General features: G+C 33.8%; 1 pseudogene; it reads left to right on the top strand.

Moving 5' to 3' along the window:
- The first annotated feature begins 784 nt into the window (after positions 1 to 784).
- On the top strand, positions 785 to 885 carry LOC137235596 (U6 spliceosomal RNA; annotated as a pseudogene).
- Positions 886 to 8079: the final 7194 nt, after the last annotated feature.

Genomic DNA, 8079 nt, shown 5'->3' with positions numbered 1-8079 from the left:
GCAATATCATATATAATAAGAAAATAATAATACACAAAAATAGACTTAAATTAGTAGAATAAGTAAATTTTTAACCTCCAAACATAAAATACAAAAGTAGATTTAATTTATACTTAACTAAATAAAAATAGAATGCTCATGAGTTCTCCAAATGCATAAGCATTCTGAAAAAAGGGAGATTTAGTGTAAACAGCCAACAATTTATTGCCAAATATTAAATCAGCTAATATGCTACCATGTGACAATAGTCTAAACGTTCATCAACACATAAAAAGGCATCTGATAATTGTTGCTGATATAGCCATTCACACGATTTAATACAGGTGAGTGTACAACACACAACAAAACCAAATTTGCATTGTAGCAAATTTGCGAACGTTGCATTTCCCACAAAAGTCACAACTCAACACAGGTGTGTAGGTACATATTTTGTATCGAGTTGTATGTAGGTATGTAAGTATGTATGCTTAAGGTAAATATGCATGTACGTATGTATGCTTAAAATAAATATGTATGTAAGAATATGTTTTGATTAATTTAGTATAAATAAGCTGGCAATATTTGAATACAAAGCATACGCTCATTGATGTTAAAAACTCACAAAACCAATTACGTCATTTTAATCTTTTATATGCTGATCCTGCCTATGATTCTACTGGCTGATTATTCAGCCTTATTCATTGGTAAGGATTTTACTGGCTCATTACAGCCTAAGCCTTGTAAAAGAAAAAAAAGAAGAGAAATGATAATTAAATTCGGACACCAACAGTAAAAATTGCGGCAATTGGAAAACCTCAACAAAACATACATTAGAACGATACAGAGAAGATCAGCATGGCCCTTGCGCAAGGATGACACCGAAATCGTGAAGCGTTCAGGACTAGCAGCTAATAATTATAAGTATAATTCGTACATAAGCTTAGTTTTGGCAATTTAAAAATTATTTTTAAGCAGAAAAATATTCGGGCAACCTAACGGCTGCCTATTGACAAGCAAACATTTAAATTTCTGCTGTAAAAACGTTTTGTTACTAATTATTGATCTAAGGGATTAGGAATAATAATTATAAAAATAAAAAACCGAATCCAGCAATGTAAACATTAGGGTGTTGAAAAAAAAAAAAAAACAAAAAAAAACAATTTTGTAAAACTATTGATTTAAAATTATGGAAAGACCAAGGAAAATTAAAACTTATGTAAAAGGCCCACTTGAGGACCTTAAAAATGAAATTGAAAGTGCAGATAAGGAAAAAAATCTAATTTGGTTGAAATGTCATTGGAAACTTATTGAGATGCCTGGGGAACCAGCAATATGGAATGTTAGGAACCCACACGCAACAGCAGGTGAAGAGTTATACTGTTTTCACACAGACAGCTTATTGAATAATAAAGGCAGTTTTCTACATTAAGACGCTTATTGAGCTCAATCTTCCCTACAAAATTCGAATCTATTATTATTTCATTAGTAGCTTATCGAATGCCTAATGAAGTCAAAAGCACAATGCAACTCTGTTGGCAGCGTTCCGCTTCCGTTTCCGCTTCTTAGTTTTCAAAGCAAATGTCATTGTCTGCATGGCGGAACGATACAAGGTGGCCGCATCGAACAGCTGATTATAACCTTTTTTATTTGATTTGATACATCAACTACCGGCGCAGTACGATTTTGACATTTGTCATTCGAATTTACAAGTACATGGAATTTTTTTTGTTTTTAGGTATGTCACCATGCTCTCACCTTGTATCGTTCCGCCATGATTGTCTGTCTCATCCTTCATACTAATCGAGCAGTTACTTCTGTGTGAAAGCAAAAAATTTACGATTTCATTAGCAGGTGAAATGAGATCATTAAGTTTCTTTGTGAAAACAGTATTATATAGGTGGGAAGTCAAATTTATGGGAAGAACAGATTAAAATATTGAAAAAAAAACTTTAATAAAAAAAAACAAGTAAGGAAGGTTAAGTTCGGGTATAACCGAACATTACATACTCAGTTGAGAGCTATGGCGACAACATAAGGGAAAATAACCATGTAGGAAAATGAACCGAGGATAATACTGGAATGTGTTTGTATGACATGTGTATCAAATGAAATGTATTAAAGAGTATTTCATGAGGGAGTGGGCCATAGTTCTATAGGTGGACGCCATTTAGGGATATCGCCATATAGGTGGATCAGGCTTGACTCTAGGATTTGTTTGTACGATATGGGTATCAAATGAAAGATTTTAATGAGTATTTTAAAAGGGAGTGATCCTTAGTTCCATAGGTGGACGCCGTTTCGAGATATCGCCATAAAGGTAGACCAGGGGTGACCCTAGAATTTGTTTGTACGATATGGGTATCAAATGAAAGGGGTTAATGAACATTTTAAAAGGGAGTTGGCCTTAGTTCTATAGGTGGACGCCTTTTCGAGATATCGCCATAAAGGTGGACCAGGGGTGATTCTAGAATGTGTTTGTACGATATGGGTATCAAACTAAAGGTATTAATGAGGGTTTTAAAAGGGAGTGGTGGTAGTTGTATAGGTGGTCGCCTTTTCGAGATATCGCCATAAAGGTGGACCAGGGGTGACTTTAGAATATGTTTTTTACGATATGGGTATCAAATGAAAGGTGTTAATGAGTATTTTAAAAGGGCGTGGGGCTTAGTTCTATAGGTGGACGCCTTTTCGAGATATCGCCATAAAGGTGGACCAGGGGTGACTCTAGAATGAGTTTGTACGATATGGGTATCAAATTAAAGGTATTAATGAGAGTTTTAAAAGGGAGTGGTGTGAAGGCGTTTTCCAGATATCGACCAAATTGTGGACCAGGGTGACCCAGAACATCATCTGTTGGATACAGCTAATTTATTTATATATGTAATACCTGCCAAGATTTTAAGGGTTTTTTATTTCGCCCTGTAGAACTTTTTCATTTTCTTCTACTTTATAATGGTAGGTGTCACAACCATTTTATAAAGTTTTTTCTAAAGTTATATTTCGCGTCAATAAAACAATCCAATTACCTTACCATGTTTCATGCTTTTTTCGTATTTGGTATAGAATTATGGCATTTTTTCATTTTTCGTAATTTTCGATATCGAAAAAGTGGGCGTGGTCATAGTCGGATTTCGTTCATTTTTCATACCAAGATAAAGTGAGTTCAAGTAAGCACGTGAACTAAGTTCATTAAAGATATGTCGATTTTTGCCCAAGTTATCGTGTTAACGGCCATGCGGAAGGACAGACGGACGCCTGTGTATAAAAACTGGGCGTGGCATCAACCGATTTCGCCCATTTTCACAGAAAACAGTTAATGTCATAAAATCTATGCCCCTACTAAATTTCAAAAGGATTGGTTAATTTTTGTTCGACTTATGGCGTTAAAAGTATCCTAGACAAATTAAATGAAAAAGGGCGGAGCCACGCCCATTTTGAAATTTTCTTTTATTTTTGTATTTTGTTGCACCATATCATTACTGGAGTTGAATGTTGACATAATTTACTTATATACTGTAAAGATATTAAATTTTTTGTTAAAATTTTACTTTAAAAAAATTTTTTTTTTAAAAGTGGGCGTGGTCCTTCTCCGATTTTGCTAATTTTTATTAGGCGTACATATAGTAATAGAAGTAACGTTCCTGCCAAATTTCATCAAGATATCTTCAACGACTGCCAAATTACAGCTTGCAAAACTTTTAAATTACCTTCTTTTAAAAGTGGGCGGTGCCACGCCCATTGTCCAAAATTTTACTAATTTTCTATTCTGCGTCATAAGTTCAACTCATCTACCAAGTTTCGTCGCTTTAGCTGTCTTTTGTAATGAATTATCGAACTTTTTCGGTTTTTCGAAATTTTCGATATCGAAAAAGTGGGCGTGGTTATAGTCCGATATCGTTCATTTTAAATAGCGATCTGAGATGTGTACTCAGGAACCTGCATACCAAATTTCATCAAGATACCTCAAAATTTACTCAAGTTATCGTGTTAACGGACGGACGGACGGACATGGCTCAATCAAATTTTTTTTCGATCCTGATTATTTTGATATATAGAAGTCTATATCTATCTCGATTCCTTTATATATGTACAACCAACCGTTATCCAATCAAACTTAATATACTCTGTGAGCTCTGCTCAACTGAGTATAAAAATAGGTAGATACTTTGTGTGAGGATGCAAAGCTTCACGTTTTTTGTGGTCTGCATGTAAAAACTGTGACTACGAACCACGTATTTCAAAAATATATGAAGTAAACGTAGCTATTTGATGAAATTTGATGAATTTTGAAGCTCCTAGCCGTAAAAAAGGGGCAAAAATGACAGTTTATATGAAGTATATAATATATATACCACCGATCTCTATGATTTTTTCAGACAACTATATATACTATATACGTAAGCATTTGGTGAAATTTGAAGCTTCTAGCTGTCTAAACGGGGCAGAAATTGCGCAAAGTTTCTTATCTGAACAATCGGTTGTATGAGATATATACTATGTATATCACCGATCTCAATAATCTTTTCAGACATCAATATATGCTACACACGTAAGCATTTGGTGAAATTTGAAGCTTCTAGCTGTTAAAATGTTGCCGAAATCGCAAAAAAAAATATATATATGCTATATATATATACTATATATACCATCATATATATATTATATATATCACCGATCTCTATGATTTTTTGTCACAACAATGTATACTATATACGTAAGCAATCGGTGAAATATGAAGCTTATAGCTCTTAGAACGGGGTAGAAATTGCGAAAAGTTTCTTATCTGAACAATCGGTTGTATGAGATATATACTATGTATACCACCGATCTCAATAATTTTTTCAGACATCAATATATGCTACACACGTAAGCATTTGGTGAAATTTTAAGCTTCTAGCTGTTAAAATGGGGCCGAAATCGCAAAAAAATATATATATGCTATATATATATATACTATATATACCATCAACAACAACCATATACAACAACAACAACAACAACCATCATATATATATTATATATATCACCGATCTCTATTATTTTTTATCACAACAATATATGCTATATGCGTAAGCATTCGTTGAAATTTGAAGCTTCTAGCTCTTAAAATAGGGCAGTAAATACGGAAAGTTTCTTATCTGAACAATCGGTTGTGGGGGATATATACTATATATACGACCGATCTCATCAATTTTTTCGGGCAACAATATGTGCAATATACGGACATGGCTAAATCAACTCAGCTCTTCATCCTGATTATTTCGGTATACTTAATGGATGGCGGGTCTATCTATTTTCCTTTAAGGACTTATAATTTTGGGTTTCGTGACGAAATTAATATACAATTTCATTTTCATTAAAGGTATAAAAATACAAAAGTAAAAGCAGAAACAGTAGTAAAGCATCTTAAAATAATAGTTAAAGCATTTAACAGAATAGGAAAAACAATCCAACAGTTAAATGGTAAACTAGACGGGTTTCAAGAAGTAAATAGAAATTGACTTTAGCACATTCCTGCTGGGGACAGCCTCCGATTTAGAAGAGGAATCAGAAGTAGAGCAAAAAGAAGAAAAAAACAGTATCAAAAGGAAATTTTAACAAAGACACCAAACTACCAAACAAGAAAAGACAAAATGGCACAAACCACAGTAGAATTCTTAAAAACGGCTTCGTCAATTCTACCTGAGTTTGAAGGTAAACATGAAAACTTACATAGCTTCTTAGACGCACTAGATATCTTAGAACTAATTAAGGATACTCACGAGACCATAGCGGTCTCCATGATAAAAACTAAGCTCAAGGGAACAGCTAGAAACCTTTTGAGCACCGAAAATTCAATACTAGCAATAAGGCAAAAGTTGAGTTCAGAAATTAAAGGTGAATCTGTAGAAGTTTTGACGGCAAAACTCCTGAACGTCCAACAAGGCAGTAAAGCAGCTAACCAGTACACTGCTGAAATCGAAAAATTAACAAAATCGTTGGAAGGTGCTTACATATCTGACGGTCTTGCACCTGATTTGTCAACCAAATACGCCACACAATCAGCTGTAAAGGCCATGTGTAAGAACTCGGCTAACGAAAGAGTTAACTGATAATGCAAACACGAACGATCACATCTATGAACGAGGCTATTTCAAAATTCACGAATAGCTGTACTGAAGTCGCGGGTAACAGAAATACAGTGTTACGCCTGGAGCCCTCACAAGGTAATTACCGAGGTAACTTCCGAAGAAGCTACCAAAATATTAATTATCGAGGTAACCAAAATCGAAGATATTACGGTAATACTAACAGATATAATAATAACAATAGTAATAGACAAAATAATAATTTCCCAAGACGAAATTTTGTAGTTCAGTCAAGATCATCCAATCAGAGTAACGCGAGCATTCTCTGTAGTATAAACCAACAGGAAAACCAGAACACTCCACTCCAACAGTAAATTCTAACGGTAATAAAATATGCACATTCAACTTGCATCTAAACAGCTACATATCTTCCAATACTACCCTAAATAAGTCAACTTCAACGTTCCTGATAGATACAGGAGCGGATATCTCAATAATAAAGAAGGGTCAAATTGACAGTAATGTCACAATAAATAACTCACAGATCACAGATTTAAAAGGTATTGGCCAAGCACAGTTGGAACAGTAAAAGCAGATTTAACAGATGATAGTCTTTTAATAAGACACACATTTCACATAGTAGAAGACAATTTCCCAATCCCATGTTATGGAATTTTGGGACCCGACTTCATTAAAAAATATAATTGCATTTTAGATTATAATAAAAATGGGGACAGCCTAATACTACGACCATACGATTACCCAGAAGATATAGTTATAAAAATGACAAATAAACCAACAACCAATAGCACTACAATACCCGCAAGAGCCGAAGTAATTAGACAGGTTCATATCAATAGTCACAATAAGGAATTATTAGTACCTCATCAAGAATTGACTGATGGCATTTTTGTAGCCAACACGATAGTAAACTAAAATCAAGCTTTAATAAGAATAATAAATAAAACAGATGAATATGCAATCATTCAAGATTATGATATCAAAACAGAAATTTTAGAGGATTATGTAATAATTGAAAATACACCTCACTTTAAAGCTAATAATAAAGAAAAGTTAGAAAGATTGAACAAAAATTTTCCGCCATTCGCTAGTAAATCACTCAACACATTATGCTCAGAATTCGTTGATATATTCTCATTAGAAACAGAACCAATCAGGACCAACAACTTTTACAAACAAAAGTTGCATCTGAAAGATAACACTCCTGGGTATATTAAAAATTATAGACTACCCCAAGCACAAAAGAATGAAATAAATAAACAAGTAAATAAACTAATTCAAGATGATATTGTTGATCTATCAACCTCAGAGTACAACAGTCCTATTTTATTGGTACCTAAAAAATACCTTTCGGGCAAAGAAAAAACAAGGTGGAGATTAGTTGTTGATTTCAGACAAATAAATAAAAAATTAACAGCTGATAAATTCCCTTTGCCTAGAATAGATGATATTCAAGATCAATCGGGAAGAGCGAAATTTCTCATGCCTAGATTTAATGTCAGGATTTCACCAAATAGAACTCAGCCCAGAGTCAAGAGATATCACATCCTTTACAGCGGATAACGGTACTTATCGTTTCAAAAGATTACCTTATTGCCTCAAAGTAGCACCAAACTCATTGCAGAGGATGTTGACATTGGCATTCGCAGGTCTAAAACCATCGCAAGCATTCTTATACATGGACGATTTAGTCGTATTAGGATGCTCCGAAAAACATATGACTAAAAATTTACGGGATATTCTCCACATGCAGAAAATATAATTTAAAATTACATCCGGACAAATGTCTATTTTTCAGTCAAGAAGTTACTTATCTTGGATATAAATGCACAAGTACTGGAATTTTACCAGACCCAAGTAAATTTCAAATTGTTCAAAATTACCCAACTCCCAAAAATGCCGATGAAGCAAAAAGATATGTCGCATTTTGTAATTATTATAGAAGATTTATACCAAATTTCGCGGAATACGCCAGGGTTCTAACAAGACTTAGTAGTAAGAAAAATATAAT

The sequence above is a fragment of the Eurosta solidaginis genome, chromosome X (genome assembly GCF_040869045.1).
Source record: "Eurosta solidaginis isolate ZX-2024a chromosome X, ASM4086904v1, whole genome shotgun sequence".
NCBI lineage: Eukaryota > Metazoa > Arthropoda > Insecta > Diptera > Tephritidae > Eurosta > Eurosta solidaginis.
Note: the sequence above shows the minus strand (reverse complement) of the source record. Positions and strands in the feature narration are given on the sequence as shown.